This window comes from Larus michahellis, chromosome 7 (assembly GCF_964199755.1).
Source record: "Larus michahellis chromosome 7, bLarMic1.1, whole genome shotgun sequence".
Classification (NCBI taxonomy): domain Eukaryota; kingdom Metazoa; phylum Chordata; class Aves; order Charadriiformes; family Laridae; genus Larus; species Larus michahellis.
In genome coordinates this window covers 58,141,699-58,160,474 of record NC_133902.1, presented here as the reverse complement: position 1 = coordinate 58,160,474, position 18,776 = coordinate 58,141,699, and the positions used below count along the sequence as shown (strand labels likewise).

Below are 18,776 nucleotides of genomic sequence, written 5' to 3'. Positions count from 1 at the left end.
TTGTCTCCTCTTCCCTCGTTCTGTCCGTCACCTGTATGTATTTCCTACATCACCAAATTTTTTCTCCAGAGTTCCACTCTCTATGTAAACCTCAATAATTTGGTGCTTCCAGCCGGGGGAAGAGAAGGCATAACATCACCTGCGTCCTTCTCTGCTCCGGGCAGAGCAAACCCAGCTGTGTCTTGGCCTCTCTTGAGCTCCAGCCCCTTGTCCATCCTGGACACCTCTGCTGGACTCGCTGCACTTCGTCAGTGTCTTGCTTATGTTTGGTTTGCGTGGCAAGGTTTTGGTAGCGGGGTGCTTCACACTCTCTTCTTTACATAAATATCAGGATTGTAAATGATTTCAGCATTTCCGATCAGCAGCAATCTGAACACAGTGAGGCATAACGCAGGGCAAAAACGCCAAAAGGCTGGATATGGATTTAAACAACAATTTTGACCAACGTGACCTGCTTCATCGTGGCTTTAGCAAGCCCCTTGGCATAACCTCCTATGAAACTAAACAAGAACTGCATTCCAGAGACATGAATTTGATTCGATTTTGGTTTCTAGTGCCGGGCAGTATGCGCAGTTACCCTCAGCTTCTGCTGGGAAAGGCCACAATTCTACTTCAAACGCGTCCTGAAGTCTTGCACTCTGCGTAAGTTAATTTAGAAAGAGGGCTTCGGCACACACTCTCAGATGTCTCTTCTAATTTCACAGTCTCCCTCCAGACGCTTCCCCAGGCCCATTCACCCTTGGCAAGCGCCGGCGAAACCTCCGAGTCCCTAGTTTGCACTAAATGAGTTTCACTACAAACGCGGTGTCTGGTTCTAGACGCTGTATTACAACAAAATAAAAATCTAAGAGAATCTAATTTGTGGGAAAGATTTGCTAGCCTTTCAAAACAAAAAGGTGGTTGTTTTGGTTGCTTTGGCTTTGCTGGTTGTTTTGTTGTTTTGGGGGTTTTTTTGACCACAAAAAGATTAAGCAGGCACACATTTAAGCTACTTTAACTGCCCCAATTCGCTTCCATGTCCAAAATACAAATTAAGGCGTGGAACACTGAGAGGACTCACAAACAACATCCCAACAACCACGCAAAATACTTCCAGCATTTCCCTGCAAGAGGCCAGCCAAGGTGAGAGGGAACATGGATACAACTGGCAGCTCTCTCCGGCAGCCGGCAGAACATCGACTATAAGGCACTCAGCTACAGAAACCGAGACATGAAGGGCTATACAAAAAGGCACGCACTTAGGTTTCTTCCAGGTTGGGTATAAATAAGTACCAGAAAACCGTATTAAAGAAAAGAAAAAAAAAAAAAAAAAAAAAGAAGAAAAGGATAGTCATATAAGAGCCAGGTATTCTAAATATTTCTAAGCAAGCTCAGCATAACATCAAATAAAGAAAAAACCCTGAAATCCCTCCCACTGCGCGGTCTGTACATATGCAAACCACTTTTGCCACCATAGGCACCATATAAAGGAATAGCTATAGCCTATTAACGGGCCGTGTGGCTGAGAGGCAACAACCCCTGCCAAATACTGCACAGAAACTTCCAAAAACCACCACAGAGAAGCCGCCGGTCTGTGGTGTCTTTGCCCACATCAACCGCCCTGTTGTGCTGGGGACACGAGGCTGGCATTGCTTCTGACGCTCTAGGAGAAAACCATAAATGAAGATTCCCCTTTTTCATATTACCCAGTGATGATTCTGGTAATGAATTTCTTAGCTTTGTATTACAAACAGCCTTCGAATTTGAGTTATTCGAACTATACGATTGCTTATACTTATTTTTAAATGAGAAAATATACAAAGCTCACGATTTACGTCTCATACTATTTCTTTTATCACCTCTTCTCTATCCCTGCTGGATGGTTTATCATTTTTGTCACTCAACATGAAAACTTAGGTTTACGTCAGCCAGTTTGTTTCTCAAGTACGAGCTTCTACTCCATTTTTTCATGCATTCCTGTCCTGTGCACTTTTCAACAGCACGCACTGAGCCACACCAATGTTGTTGGTATAGGCTCGAAGAACTGAAACTAATTTTCAAAAATTGAGATGAAACCTTGCAAGTAGTCTATTTGATAAATCTTCTGAAGGTATACTGAGTGTTGCACTTAGAAGAGAAGCACAGAAGAAAAGCGTTACTTTCAAATATTGGTTCTTGCTGTTAAAAAAAAAAAAATCAAGTTCTGTATATATTCTATTACTAGACCTGATGACATTCCTGAAAGCTACATTTAATGTCATAGTTCTCAGCCTTTTCAAGTCTGTTTCCATGTCAGTAGCTTAATGAGCAGAAAACCAAACAAAAACTCCAAAGATCAATGTCATTCAACAAAACCCTCTCTTTTTTTTTTTTTTTTTAAAACATTGCATGCATTCTTGAGAAGACAATGATGACAGATTGAATGTCAAAACCTTTTAAAAAAATTTCTAACCTTTTAATTTTTTTTAACTCTTAAAAATAATCATTGCTACTTTCAGCTTATGCAATGGGAAAGCCAAAATCACGTAATAAAAGGTGAAGTTTGCCTTCATCTGAAGCTAATTTAGAGACTATTATTTCTTCCACAGGTCTAATCATATTTTATTGTAAGAAATACCTTTCTTTATTATGTTTGTTAAGATAAACATTAAGGTGTTTTATTGCGGTAATTTCTTTAAGATAGCAAACATAGTGCTGACATGATTCAAGTCAAGTGCAGGAAGCCAGAACTCTGGAATTCCCTTCCCAGCATCACTCCTGGCTGCAGTTTACTTTTGGAAAATCATTGCCCGAGTCTGAGCCTTGGTCTCCACTCATCTATAAAACATCTTACCTTCAGGGCTGGTGCTGATGTATGTCACACAAGCAAATGCTGATTAACAAAAACGTCATTTCATCTAAAGTGTAAATTTCCAGTGTGTTCTTTAGTCAACCTCACGCAGATCCCAGAGCAGCGAAGCTCTCTGCCACAGGCTTTCCCATTGACTTTAACAGATTTATGAATATAATTAGATGCTTGGCTTAATCAGAGCAATACAAAGATAAGCTAGATTTAGTTCACTGTGTGATTCCAGACCTAGTAGAGCTATAGCAGAGATACCCCTGCAGAGAAATGATTTTCATGTAGTTTACGTTCCAAAAATCTTTTGAGTGAGTTGAAGGGAGTGGGAGGTGGAGTGAAAACGTGCCGCTCCGCCGCGCCACAGCCCAGAGCTTCCCCGGTGGCTGGGACCCACTCCACTGCATGTCTCCGTCAGCTCGCTAACAGCACTGTATGGTGTGATGTCAAAATGCTCTACAAATTACACTGATTTTACAGAAAATGGTAATTTCTTCTTATGCGGTAATTCTCATTGTATTAGCCAAGAAGGAAAGAAAACTCCATGGACAGCACCCACCACTCGGGAGAAACAACACAGAAACCGAACAGCCTGTCCATTTCAATAGGGAGACCCTGACATCCATTATGTTATTAACACCCTTATCACACGAGAGACACAGACGAGGGGACCAGCTGGTTTTTGGGGGTGCCTAACTACAACGTGTATGTGCTCTCTGCCACCTAATACCTGACCTCAAAAACTACCCTTCTGAGCAACAATAGATGAACCTCCATACGCCACTGAAAAGGTAATATAATCAAAACAACAATTTCCTGCTTTTAAATAGAACCCATTTCTCAAGACTCCAGTCACAGTGGGAAACGGGATCTTAAGTTTTGAGTCGTTACAAGTCTGAGCAATTAAATCTCATACAAAAACACATTAATACATGGACTACAAGTTTCTTGTAGTGAGGGAAGGTGAGGAAAGATTAATAACCCTGGTATTTAACATCCTATTGTAGCTACAGGCACAATGAGCTTCCCCCGTGCCTGATACACCATTGGGTATTGCATTGCACGATACATATTCACAGCTTCAGGCTTTTCTGTTCAAATAGAATATAAAAATTCCAGCTTTCTAAACCACTGGTCACCACACTGACAGGTCGATCTGCCCAGCAGAGAGAGACGTTTGGGTGGTTCGTCAATGCTCAGGGTGTGAGAATGCACCCAGGCACAACCTGCTAATCCTTCCATTTTAAGTCTTTCTTCACCAACACAGAGACCGGAAAAAGCCTAAACCCAACTCTCGTCGAACCATTCCTGTGTTAGAACTGATATTAGCCATGAACTGTATGGCACTCCTATACATAAAGCCACCACCAGAAATTATTTCTGCGATTGTGCGTTAGAGAGTTGAGCCGATTTTGATGAGATGGACTCGTGGTATTTTTCTTACAGAGCTTCAACAGCCATTTTTTTGAGCACCTAGGTTTACATTCACAAAAGGAATTTATGTTTCACAAAAAAAAAAATATATTTAAAAATCAGAGTAGACACACAAATGAAAAACTGCAATCTTCACATTCACCCACTCAGCTGCTACCAGAATTCCCCAGGCACCTCAAAGTTTTCCATTCTCTAATCACAGGAAATTTTGCTTTCAGGCACACCCAATTTTGGCAGGCCCGAGCAGCTTACCAACCCATCTTGCAGCTTAGTCTCACGCTTGTATTCACAAGCCCTTCTTGAGGGCTTCATCTGAGGGGTTTGATCCAGATGGCACTCAGACCAGATTCCTTCTCTTCTGGTGGGGGGTGAAGTAATTGGAGGTAGGGCTCCATTCAACGGGAGTTAAGTGGCACACTTGCCTCAGATGTGGGAGATCTGGGTTAATTCTTGCCAGGATTCAGACCACCATTTCTCCAAGAAAGCGTTCTATCAACAGCCGATCTGTTCATTCAGAGCGGGAAGCTCTTGATCTCTCTTATTGAAACTGATACACCTTGCAGGGAACATCAAAGGTCCATCCTGCAGACAGAAAGACTACACACACACACGCGCAGCAGACGATCACCTGGGAGGAGGAAGATCTGCATTCCAGGCTTTGTTTCAGTTATCAACTCTTTTATCCAATGACTTTGGTATATAAAACATCTGAATTTCTAGTGAAGATAAACGCCTCTGGTAAACAAGAATAAAGCTCCACATTTCCAACAGAGTCAATGTTTAAAAACCTGTATTTCCCTAGCCTCCCTCTTCTGCATACCTTCAGGCATCTTCCCACAGGTAGAATGTAGGCCCTTGACAGCTGCCGTGAATTCCCTTGTATTAGTAAGACATATAGAACATAACCACTGGTACACTGATGTTATGGTTCCACGCAGCATTTCCTTGATTTCATACCATTTTAAGGGCTATTTTTGAAACACACATCAGAGTTTTTGTGGATTTAGCCACATGCCAAAGCTGTATAATGGATGTCTACTATAGCAGACTGCGGAAAACACGCAGCACTTGCTGCTGCAGGGAAAATGCATTTCACCAAATTAGTTCAGACACCCTTGAGTGTTGTTGATAGTGATTAACAATTAACCTTCTTCCAAGCAGACTTAGAAGTTGATTAACTACTGCATCCTTCATACAGAAAGGAAGCAATTCAGCTAAAGAAACATGAAAAAACAAGAGTTTAAGATGGTCCCAGAAGAAAATAACCCGTTTAAAGGAGCACAGTTACTGTAAGAGTTCTGAAGGGATTTCCCCTTATCTACTTCTTCAAAGAATACGTACTATATTCACAATATAAACCAATGTGGTTTACGTGTATATACATTACAAGCATTTTCCTGCAGTAGTAAAACGAGTAAACCTGAAACTTTCAAAGTGATTTTATTGCTCATTTTATAGATTTTCCTAGCCCTTTGATGCGCTGCCATTCCAGAAGGCAATCCCAGCTTCATACCTTTGTTGCTACTGCGCACGTCAACCGCACCCATTTCCAGGTTGTCTGTGGGAACAGTATGCACTGGGAATTAGCCAGGCATCTCCCGGCAGTAATCCTCACAGCAGAATGCCAAATCCCACGGGGTGCCACAGAGACTTTCTTCAGCACGTGCACTTCAGCACGAAGCCCGCTATGGAGAGAAACAAAATATAACATGAATAAGACACAGAGACAGAAGCCACCAAGGAAACGGTATCCTAGAAAATCCAGGCTCACCAATGGCCACTTTTTAAGTGTTCTGAAATAAAGACCAGGTGGCTTTATTGCCTATTAATAAATAAGTAAATACAGCTTAAGCCAGGCTGTATCTTAAGTGCCAAAAGAGCTAAACATCCTCCTTCTCTCACATGTAAATTCTCTGCAGGTGTAAGCCTCTCATTTCCAGTGGGTCAGATTCCAGTGGACAACTTTAAAAATAAAGACAGTCATACTTTTATACCCATCACATAGTATGTTATTTCTAGATAGAGTAGGACCAGTTGGACTGGGAGCTGCTCCATAATCCCTGCATGCAAAACATTCCCTCCCACGCGGGAAGCTCGTCTTTCACCGATGCCTACATCCTACTCCAACCACAGTGCTGACGTTAAAATTCCCAATCCATAACACTGCTAACAGTAGGTACGGAGCCACGAGCCGCTCCACGGAAGAAATGCTGTTCATTGCAGGCAAGGGAGCAGCGGTGCTGAGGCTGACCAAAGAAATGTAAATCTTATCCACAGTCCCAACCAAAGTATCCGGCATGGCAAAGCACAAGAAGAGCTCAAAAGCGCTATAATCAAGCAGACAGGTGAAAATGAAAGAACATAGAATCACAGAATGGTTTGTGTTGGAAGGGACCTTGAAGCCCACCCAGTGCCACCCCCTGCCCTGGGCAGGGACACCTCCCACCAGCCCAGGTTGCTCCAAGCCCCGTCCAACCTGGCCTTGAACCCCTCCAGGGATGGGGCAGCCACAGCTTCTCTGGGCAACCTGGGCCAGGGGCTCACCGCCCTCACAGCAAACAATTTCTTCCTTATATCTAGTCTAAATCTGGGTACTCGCCACACTCCACACAATTCCTATTACTGCCATTGTTTTGGGGATAAATCGAATCCTGAAGATGCTCCTAACAAAATCCTTTATTTAAATGCCTGGTTACAAATGGAAATACATTAAGAACTATGCTCCACAAGAGATGACCTAGAAACTTACCTGCAAAGATTATTATTTTTCAGATTTGTTCTGCAGAACAGCTCTGCAGCAGGCTAAAGTCTGGTGGAGGACACCCACTCATCTGCCTAGCTAATTTGACTGAATGCTATTAATGCACTTCTTAACAATTTTTATACTATATTGCTAAAAAAAATTTATAGAATTTTTTAATATGTGGGGACACACACACACGTATACACACTGCGATTTCTCTGGTAAAATAACTAGTACTAAAACATGATGACCCTGGTGGCATACCCCAAATGCTCCAGCTCAAATACCAGTTTTACCTGGTACACAGTGAAAACTGAAGATTTATGCTAATGGGTAGGACAACGCCCAGATTAAGGTAGCACTTGAAATAAATTCTCTTTGCTTTTCCATGATAACTAAGAAAAAGGAACAGCAGTTCAAGAGATGCACTGTGGCTGCTTTTAGCTCTGTTGACTTAAAACTGTATATATACTGCCAAGTTTCAAGTTTCATATCGCGCATATGTCCAGACATGTGATTGAGCACATTATCGGAGCCGTCAACCACTGGAGCCTCTTCTGTGGAAGCACTGCAGGAAACCAGTGTCGTGTAGTATTACGGGAGGCCAGTTATTACCTTTCCAGCTACAACGGATTATTCCGAGAAACAGTCGCTTAATAAACCGGTAAGATTCCTCACAGCACAGAAAGCTCCTCTCAAAGCCAAAGACAATAGAAAAAAATAAAGCACAAATAAAAGTAATTTAAATGTGAATTGTATCATCAATCCTTTACATGTTAGTACTCACAGCAAGACAGCCCATGATCTTATCTATGGGTGGTTAACCACAGGCAGGGTTGTAAACATGGATTTAACTAGTTAAGAGCGTATTCTGACAATTCAGAGCAGATCTCAATTCCCTTTATTTTGGCAACTAAGTACACAAGCAGAGATTTCTTTTGCAATTACACATTGTTCTTAAAATAGTTCACTACATAATTACTTCACTATGGTGGTCAAGCTACACTGACAACTCACAAAGACACATATAGAAGTGGCTTTGTGGTAAATCTTTAATAAACACGCACCTTCCACCTCCCAACATCTGGATACTACCAGAGAAAAAATTGGTTTATATCCACACAGAATAAATGAAACCCTCTGTGAGAAGAGCGATACAAACAGGACATTCTCACCATCACAGAAGCAAGGCTGCATTCTTGGCAACATTAAAGAAGATGGAAATATGTTTTTAAAACCCTGAAACCCTAGAAATAACTAGAGGCTTAACTAATCTATCCTTTAAAAGATCAAAGGTCTTCAAGCGTACACAGGATTCCACAGTTAAACATACTCAGCTAGGTTACTACCACAATTAATAAAATTAGAAAAAAGCAATTTGGAAACATTATGCCAGTACGACAAGTGTATCGGCACTATTTATTTTCTTGAGTACACATCCAGGGGAAGCCCGCAATATCCTGGATTCTTACTTTGAACAGGCCTTTGTAGTCCCCTCTGGCCACCAGCCAGAGGAACCACCATGTTCTCATGGTTGTCCGTCAATTTGAACTAGAGGCACTAAGTGCCCCGTTCCATGGTTTATAACAGCCATGCTACTATTTCCCTGATAAGCCACTGAAACGGCCCCAGAGTGCATCCTCCCCAAGACCTCCGGGCCCTGAGGTCAACCCTCAAAACCATTTTCACTCCCCCATTTCTGAATGCTGAAGTCAGAGCTGTCCCTAGAAATAACGCAAGGCTGCCCAAGGCAAGAAAGGAGAGGAGATACTTCCTTCTCGTTCTGCGCTGACTAAAAATTATCCTACGTGCATATCTCTGACTGTCAAGAGTGTACACAATGCATTCGCTCAGCCTGCAAAATCCCAGGATCCATCTCTAATTGTACTTACTCTAGCATGACAGCGGGATACAAAGAAAGTTCATAAATAAATTCATGTGCCCAATGACATTTTCCGGCGTTTGGACGCCACAGGACATTTTTCCAAGACAGATCAACCCTTAAAAACAACTAAAAGTGTCCCTGTTACTTTTTGATTCCCTGTACCTACTATCGTTATATTTCTGTGTTGATTTTTCAAAAGATCTGACTTCAAAAGCTGACATCTATTTAAAAACCTGACCCATACTGTAGCTCTTCAAGCATTTTCTACTGAATTACGGCATCAGAAGACTTGCTGTTTGCCCTGTGCATTTTTTAAAAGAACTGAAAACACAGCCTCTTTCAAGCCAAAGGTAGTTTTGTCATCCAGCTTTTCGGGAGGCAGCGTTCCACCCTACAGCTGCAATGACTAAAGGCTTTAAAGGTCTTATTTTGCGAGGAAGGGATGGAAGCTAGTGGTTTGACAATTCAAGAGCAGCTGGAACACAAAACATGCAAGAGGTTCAAGGTATCAGCTGTTGCTGTGTGTCTAACACACCAGAAAGCACTAGTCACTTCTAAAACTTTCTTCATTGAAAATGCAAAAGAGAAGTGAAATGTCCCCGAAAGCCACTCCCCTTCTGAAAGTTAAGCGATGAAATGCTACAGATTAGTCCCACTGTCTCACCAAGAGGGAGAAAGTTGGTTACTTTCATTACTTTTCTTCTCCCAGGTGGGTCACACCAACGGCAAGCCAACTCGACAGCGGGTAAGGTTGGAAAAGCGATGCAGAATGGTGCAAGGCTCTCACACGAAGCTTTGCCTGCCTTACACAACTAATAACACAGTCTTTGGATCTGTACGCTGCCAAGTCATTAGGTACCCACAGCAACACGAGGTTTAGGTTCTGTAGTCCCTCTCTCAGTTCTGCCCTCTTCCTCCTGTATCCCCGTGGCTGATTGACCCCAGACAGCAATTAAACATGCACCAGCTGAGGTTTGCTCTCTCCCTGCCTCAGTGGGATGGGGAAGAGAATTGGATTGGAAGAGAAAAAGTGAGAAAAACCTCATTGGTCAAGTTAAAGGAAGTTTAATAAGTGATGCAGAGGCGATCACTCACCCTTCCCACCAGCAGACCAATGCCCAGGCGCTCCCTGGGCAACATCTACCTTGAAGAGACGACGCCCATCCAGTTTTTATTGCTGAACGTGACATTATACGGTGTGGAAAGTCCCTTTGGCCAGTTGGGGTCAGCTGTCCCAGCTGTGTGCCCTCCCGGCCCCTGACCCACCACCAGCCAGAGTGAGAAAGAGGGAAGTCCTGTGATGCTGTACAAGCACTGCTCAGAAACAGCCAAAATATGGGTGTGTTATCAACAATGTTTTAGACCCAAATATAAAACTCAGCACCATATGGGCTGCTACGAAGAAAATTAATTCAATCCCAACCAGACCCGTGAGCAAGCTCCTGTAGGACTGTCAGCACATAAACGATTCCTTCCAAAAACTACTCAAACCCGACCATCTGATCACCAAATCGCAGAATGGCTGAGGTTGGCAGGGACCTCTGGAAGTCATCCTGTCCAGCCCCACTGCTCAAGCAGGGCCACCTGGAGCTGCTTGTCCAGGACCGTGTCTAGATGGTTTTTGAATCTCGCTAAGGAGGAGAGAGACCCCACAACCTCCCTGGGAAACTGTGCCAGTGCTCCATCGATGCAGAAATACAAATACTGATGCAGACAAAAAAATCTGGGTAGTTGCGTATCTTACACAACACAGAAAAAATGCATTGCATTAAAACACTTGATGTGACTTCTGTTACACTCTGTATCTTTTGGCGTAAATAATGAAAGGTAAGAAACCTCTCTTTATCCAAAATCCATAATTAATAACTATCCTCTTTTAAAGCTTGCCCTACTAGGTGGTGGGCTTGCTAAGTTCTAACAGGGAAAAATAAGTCCTGTGGCAATGAAGTACGTCAGCAAATGCCTTTTCTTCCTCTCCTGTTAATTCTTAGTGAAATATTTTTCTATACCTCTGAAATCTGGCTTTGAACTACAGCAAACAGTTCTTTCCCATCAGACAGCGATCTATTTGTCAAATCACTAGGGCGTTGCTAAAGTCAATGTTGGTCAGGAAAGGGAGTAAAGTCTACTTCAGCATTCTCTCAGGACGTTCACAATAGCTGAGGAATTGCTCTAAGGGAACTGAGATTCTGAATCTTGGCAAGCAGGTGGAATGTCTAAATCTTTACATATAAAGAAATTGTGTTTACACAAAACAATCAATCCTACAGTCACAACCGGGCATGATTACAGTTGGCAAGTATCACTGAGGAAGGACACATCGTGGTGAAATGCATAGAAGCAGACCCACAATAAAAAAATGAACAACAAACAACCACCCACCCCTCAAAGTGTTCAAGGCCAGGTTGGACGGGGCTTTGTGCAACCTGGTCTAGTGCGAGGTGTCCCTGCCCAGGGCAGGGGGGTGGAACTAGATGATCTTTAAAGTCCCTTCCAACTATAACCATTCTATGATTCTAGGATCATCCATCTTCAGCATTCACACCGTTCCCGACCCTAGCCAAGCACCAAGCACCGTGATCATTGACACCACTGCCCTGTGGCACCCATGAGCTACAAGTGTGCAGGTGACATAAGGTGAATTCACTGGTGACTCTGAGCGGGTATCTCCTACTCAAGCTCATGGTTGTACCTCCAGAAGCTTCCAGTTCAAGACGAATGGCACCATCCAAGATGGCAGCTGCTATACTGACACAAACTCGTTGTATTTTGATTCTCTGCAAGACAAATCTATAAACAATATTAACTGATATCTTCATTATTTTGAAAACATAATCTGCTTAGTTCCTCAGAACCCAGGAAGTACTTGCACTTTCTTATAAATAAATAAGCTATTGCCCAAACTGTGACAAAACAAGAAGGACCATGTAATACGATCATAACTCATTAGCTTGGACATGAGGAAGATAGCTGGGGTAACACAAATGAAATATCTCTATATAAACAGATATTCTGTTTATGAGAAGTATTCCACTCCATCATGTTTCACATCAGATACCCAACAGTGACAAGGCCATATCAAGATGATGCAGTATTGAGTAGACATATATCACATATCCAGAGAATACAATAGGATAGTAGTCTCAGGAAGTGTTATTAGCTGAAAGTCCTAATATCCAACACTTTCAAAAAGCTCGTTATTCGCAGTATTGATGGAGGAAAAATAGAGGACTGGTGTGAGCCTGAACACCAGATGCCCTGAATTCCAATTTGATTTAGCACAGAATTCATGGTGCCTGGAGGGACTCGAAGCGGGCAATGATAGCCCCTAATCTCTGCCACTAAAAGAAGAAGCCATGCAGATTTTAGTTAAATTAGCAGGCTGGCTGAAACAAAAACTTCTTACTCTAAGTACCTCCTAGGTATTACAGCCTACAGTTCAAATGACACTCTCAGCCCTCTACATAATTCTCTCAGAAAAGGTATGAGTCTGTTCTGCACACCAAATCTCTCTTCTCCTATAACTAGTGAGGCAGAAATCCTACCTCACTTGACACATTTTTCTTCTTGTCTAATTATACTGTAATTATTAACCTCATTTTGGTGCTTCACAGAAGAGATATTTTCAAGTCTGTGCAGATTAGCTGTAAATCTGCAGCTCTTCTATACCTCATTAATATTTTAAACACCTATTTTAAGTTTTTTCCACACTAGATGTAATTTGTGTCAGTGTAAATTCTTTGTAGCCGTAGTCTCATAAATCTGGTAATCTCTCCGAATGCGCGATTCATCGCAAGGAGGGAAAGACGGGAATTTTCTTTCTGAATAGGATTATTTTGAACTTGGATCATTTGAACAATCCAGCTTGCAAAAGAACTGTACTGAATCAACAGAGCCGAGGCAGGTGGGAACCACAAAATAGCTTTAGGAATGCGCCCACACCCTCTCTCCCACAAACCTCACTGGCGTAAGGATGCTGGTAGCAGAGTCTGGTCGCGCTCCTCAGGCTACCAAAAGGTTTAGTACCGAGAAAGTACAGAAACGGTAACTTTACTGGATGCGGGCAGGCTGAAAGGGAAGAAGTAGTGAAACGCTGTAGTCGGCGTTTCCCCTGAGCAGGACTGGTTTTTTGTTGTACACGCTGACACAACTTACTGCTCCTCATTGCCTCCGGTCAGCCGTCCGCCCAGCAGAGCGGCCGGTGCTGTATTTCTGCCTTTTTCCTCTAATATAAATGACGCCAAATAGTCAAGTCTGAAATGTTATAAAGAAAGAGGTAAGCAAGTCCTCCTGAACCCAGCGGTGATGCTCTTCTAAAGCCTCACACTTTATGATCCTTTTCATTTTTTTACCCAATGAACGACCGAGAATTTTCAAATCCTGTTCCACCGTTTAACAAAAACTCCCATAAAACCACAGTACATACCTCAACGAAAAACATTCTGCTTACTTCGATTAGTGTTTTGGTAATAATACACACATATTAAAGCAATAAGTCCCTTGGATTTATTTTGTTACACCAAAATAACTTGATGTGAAACATAATTATTGAGTCAGAGAGTATCGATTTCATGGCATCTGATGAGAGAAAATTCCTTATTAAAAAGCGGAAAAAAATATTAAAAAACCCGGACTAAATTAAATCCAACAGTCATTTATTAAACAAATGATATTATCAGCTGCCCAGTGACAAGTAGTCACTACTGTAGCTTCAGTGAGGTGCTATTAGAAGATCACTATTCAAAGAGTTATTAGCAAGTACTGGCCTAAATACGGGTCATCGCCTGCTAGAAGAGACAGGAGAAGCAAGTTTTCGGTAAGATGACAGGCTGACACGGGAGATGGAGCTACGCAGGGGAGAGCTGAGCATCCTCGGCAGAAGTTCCCAAGGGAGCAATGACTGTCCAAAAAACCAAACCACCACCAACAAAAAACACAGGAAGGCTCTTTCCTGAAACGGCAAACTCCCAATAATCTTTCCCTTCTGTGCTGCGAATTTTGAATTTTATCAGACTAGATTGATATCAGGCAGTGTTGTAATAATCTCAAAAAAAAACAAAAATTAAGAGGAACAGAATGGAGCCCCAGGCTGAAATTAGCATCCAGAATTAGCTCTGCACAGGGCGATTCCCCAGCCCTTACAGACACGTGGTGTTTTAATAACTGATATCCCAGAGGAGCAGCTGCTGTGCCAGTATCTCTCACCTCTGGCTTGTTCGGACAAACCACTTTCTTGACTTCTGCAGAATCTGTGCTGTAGCTTTTTGTTATAGACTTGAAAATAATTTTTATATTCTCATATAAACATCCTCTAATTTGATTCTACAAACCACGTAAGGCACATGAGACACCATTACCTTGAACGAGCACCCCAGAGGTGGAATGTTAGATGGACATGTACCAAAAAGAGACTAAGAAAGGGTCACATCTTCAGGTATACCACATAAAATAAAATTCACTATTTACTCTATAATCCCAGTGCTGCACCAGTGTCACGAAACCAGTCTGTTCTCTGACAGTCCCAAAGAGAGAAGAACCACTGTAATCTTATTTTTTTTTAATGTTTGACTTGTAGACTTAGTTTTAAAGGATGGGTACAGGACGTGCCCTTTGAGCAGACTCAAGTTTTGGAGCAGACACATTACCCTGGGCAGCTGAGATCAAGCGTCTGGTAATTTTCTCCCACTCTTGGATGAAACGCCAATGAGAGGATTATCCCACGCAGTCCCGCAACCACGAAAAGCTGGAAACTACAGAAACAACTGTAATGATGAGTCTAAGGAAGACGTTGCATGACTTGAGCCAGGCACAGCAGATGGAGACAGTGGACTTCAAGGAAAAACGATGAGCCCAAGTTCAACAGTGCCGGGACCTGAACACCCACCCGACGCTCTGCTGCCACACAGCCATGAGCTACGGAAAACGTGGCCATAAGAATCACAGAATCATAGAATCTTCATGGTTGGAAAGGACCTTTGAGATCGTCGAGTGCAACACACACAAAACACACACACAATACACACACACAAAAAAAAACCCTACAATCTCTGCCACTAGAGCATGCCCTGAAGTGCCACATCTAGACGTTTCTTAAACACCTCTAGGGATGGGGACTCAACCCCCTCCCTGGGCGGCTGTTCCAGTGCCTGACCACTCTTCCAGTAAAGTAATTCTTCCTAATATCTAACCTAAACCTCCCCTGCCGCAGCTTCAGACCATTTCCTCTGGTCCTGTCATTATTCCCCTGGGAGAAGAGGCCACCACCCACCTCTCTCCACCCTCCTTTCAGGGAGTTGTAGAGGGCAATGAGGTCTCCTCTCAGCCTCCTCTTCTCCAAGCTAAACATGCCCAGCTCCCTCAGCCTCTCCTCACATGCCCTGGTCTCCAAACCCCTCCCCAGCCTGGTCGCTCTCCTCTGGACACGCTCCAGCACCTCAATGTCCCTCTTGTACAGCGGGGCCCAGAACTGGACACAGCACTCGAGGTGAGGCCTCACCAGTGCCCAGTACAGAGGCACGGTCACTTCCCTGCTCCTGCTGGCCACGCTTTTCCTGGTACAAGCCAGGATGCTGTTGGCCTTCTTGGCCACCTGGGCACACTGCTGGCTCGTGTTAAGCTGGCTCCACCAGCCCCCCCAGGTCCTTTTCTGCCGGGCAGCTTTCCAGCCACTCTGCTCCAAGCCTGTAGCGTTGCTTGGGGTTGTTGTGACCAAAATGCAGGACCCGGCACTTGGCCTTATTAAACGACATACAGGTGGCCTTGGCCCATCGAAACTCTAGCCAGAACGGATTTTCTTAGTTACCGACTGAAAGAAGATAACGTCAACACTTCAAGCTCACATCTAGCAACTGCTCCTTACATAGGCACGAAAACTCTTCATATCTGGCCTTAAATGAAGTTTAAGGCAAAACCAGTACCTGTAAACAAGGTTTTAAGCACTGAGAGGATACACATAACGCTTGTGTTAGCAAGCTCAGTGACACAAGGTACATATGCTTGTATTTCCCTCTATTTCATAAGCTTTTAGTTCCATTTCTCTGTATTAAGTTGAGCTCTGAATTAGTGTAATTTGCCGCAACAGGTTTATTCACATCAAGACAAAGCCGGGGCAGCATTTTTCAAAAAAAGGATTAGATGACTGTAACTACTACCATCTGCACTTATGCGTGTTTAGACTCTGAGAAGGGTAATCACCACACTTCAGGGCATGATCCGCAGGGGTCAGACAGATAATCTTACGCCCATCTTTCTGTTTTTGACATTGCCCAATTGGGTAGGTGCATAATAGAGGATATTAGTCTTCCCTCGAGCGTTAGTTATTCATCACTGCCAAAGGCAGCTTTACAGACCTAAGATGATGAGCCAGTCTAGGATGGCAACCGGTTCTCCCAAACTGCGAAACGCACTCCGCAGTCCAGGGCTCGAACGCGACATGGTGTTTCAGGTACAAATAAGAGATTATCTACGCGTACGCCACAAGATTTCATGGAGCAATTCTGGAAAGGATTATTATTATTATACCAAGGGCCTCCAGACCACCGAAGACAGCGATTGTTTTATGGAGGGCTTTCTGTTTGTTAAATTTCCATTTAAATAACAGGCAGAAATTACAGTATCTTGCATTTAAACTTAGGGCAAATACATATAGATACAAATCAAGTATTACTCCTCCAACTGGTGTTAGTTTTCAATCTATATAACCCAAGATAGGCCTCAGGATTTCAGTCTTAGCTTCTCTATCATTTGGAAATACCAGTGTCATCTTCCGAGGCTACACAGGAGGCTGGACCCATTTCTTTATAGAGGCACAACAAGGCCACTTTGACTGAGGTAGGAAAGAAAACGGTTCTCACAGACACACTGATTTATGAGCAAAACAAATAACGAGTGTGAACACAACTGTATTTCAAAATTTTGAGTAAGCAGTAAGTTCAACCTATTGATACATCTGATTTTTCACCTATTTATTGCAAGCATCTCCTCTCGTTTTGCTTGTCAGCACGTACTTCTATTTTTAAAAAATGAAGGATAAAGACTTCTTTCCACAAAGCTACTAGCCAGCAGACAGATCCTGCAGGACGGAGTGGACCATCCTCGGGCTTGAGAGCTGCCCGTGGAAACACCCCCTGGCCCTGGCCACCCCTCCCTCCACCTCTCCCCAGCTCAGACGGTCACCTCCGGGATAATGACCTGACTGCTCTGTAAGTCATTACGGTTCAAACGAGCTGGGTTAGCTTAAACACTTAAATTACAGTTCTCGGCCAAGCCAGCACATTTAGACTGCGAGGGCGTAGGGAATGTTTACAAAACGCAGCCCTGTCCTTAGATCCGAGACTCCACAATTCTCCAGCAAGAGCACGGGGGGCAGGGATGGGGTTCAACCAGCAGAGAACGTGTCGCATGTATAAGCTTCAAAATAACTTTTGTGACTTCTAGTGAGGTCCCACTCCACAGCAAAGTGACTTTACGTGACTCACTCATTAATAAATGGCACCGCTACAGTACAATGTGGGTTTTTTCATTTCAATGAGCATTTCAAATAAGGAGGTAATTTTTTCTCACCACACTTTAGAGAGATGGTATTTGTTATCAAACCATCTTATGGACTGTGGGGAAAAAAAAAAAACAAAACAGAAAGGGAAACAGAGTTCAGAATTTTTTTTAAATGCTCTGATAATCTAGTTTAAAGATGGACTACCTGACACTGAAAATAACTTTTTCTAGACATGCTATAGGGTTTACAGAAACTTTCAAGTGGAAACCTTCATCCCAGACTTCCCCATTGCTGACACTTCACCTACGGCCATCTCTAATAGGAGCAAATTCCGCCTTCCATATGCACTGGTTAGACTGGAACATGGGGAAGCTCCATGTGCTTGCATTTCTTGGGGTGAAACCGGCACCCTTAATAATGCTACCCCTGCAGGGCTGTTTGCACTGAGAATTATTTACAAGCCGATCAATTTTCACAGCAATTGATGGAAATAGAAAAGTCATCATTATTCCCAATAATGAGACAATCGATAGGTAGAAAGAAGATAAATTACCTGTCTAGAACCATTCAGCAAGTCACAGAATCGTAGAATGGTTTGGGTTGGAAGGGATCTTTAAAGCCCATCTAGTCCAACCCCCCTGCCATGGGCAGGGACATCTTCAACCAGATCAACAAAGGCTGTTTCAGCTCACCCTAAAGGAATCCCCTGGTGCCGGGCTTCTTGGTGGGCAGAACGTAGCTAAAGCCTAGATCCTTTAACCAAAACACTTTCTGATCCTTTACTGCCCCATTTCCAGATCCGTAAAGTGATATAACAATGGTTTTTTTAAGTTTATTTCAAGCAGGTTTCACACAACAGTTTAGATTTTTTTAAATATCAAAGCAACATCTAGACAAAAACCACCGAAAGAACGCCATTTTACCCTAATTTGGTTCCTCGCCAAAGCCTGCAGTTCAAACCCGGTACATCAAAAAGCCCAAAGCTTCAGGCAAGAAACAAGAAATCCCAATCCAGCTTTGCTGCCGTAGCTCGAGTGGTGCCGTTTCAATGATCGTAGCTCGTGCCTCGTGTTCTGGCTCCTCACGGGCGCCAGGTTCTGAGTGAGAAAAACAGCAAACGCAACAGTTCATTTCAGCATTTGGCATCGCAATAACCAGCCTGCTACTCAGATCTCTGCCGAAAGCATGGGCTAAGTCTAGAAGATGAAGCCTCTTCTTTAGACTAAAAGATTCTCACAGCAATTAATGGAAAAATAACTGCCAACAACAGACGCATCATACAATACAACTCAGTCCTTAAAGGAAAGCTGCAATCTGAAATTCCTTCTGAAGCTTATTGGCGCGGCACTATCGTACGTACCTTTTCACCGCTTCTGAACTGCTGGCCGTGCCCCTCATCCAG

The 18,776-nt window shown here is 43.2% G+C and overlaps 1 protein-coding gene across 2 annotated transcripts in view; it reads right to left on the bottom strand.

Moving 5' to 3' along the window:
* LYPD6B (LY6/PLAUR domain containing 6B) overlaps window positions 1–18,437 on the bottom strand; it is a 52,548-nt gene extending 34,111 nt beyond the window's left edge. Inside the window, exons 1-2 of one of the 2 annotated variants that reach the window (XM_074593916.1) lie at window positions 18,298–18,437; window positions 5,766–5,937 (exon numbers count right to left, since the gene is read on the bottom strand). The gene's annotated coding sequence lies outside the window, so the exon portion shown is untranslated. Of the gene's footprint in view, window positions 1–4,504; window positions 4,567–5,765; window positions 5,938–18,297 lie in introns of those variants that run through there. The other variant, XM_074593917.1, reaches the window with a different exon arrangement.
* Between the last annotated feature and the right edge of the window lie 339 nt (window positions 18,438–18,776).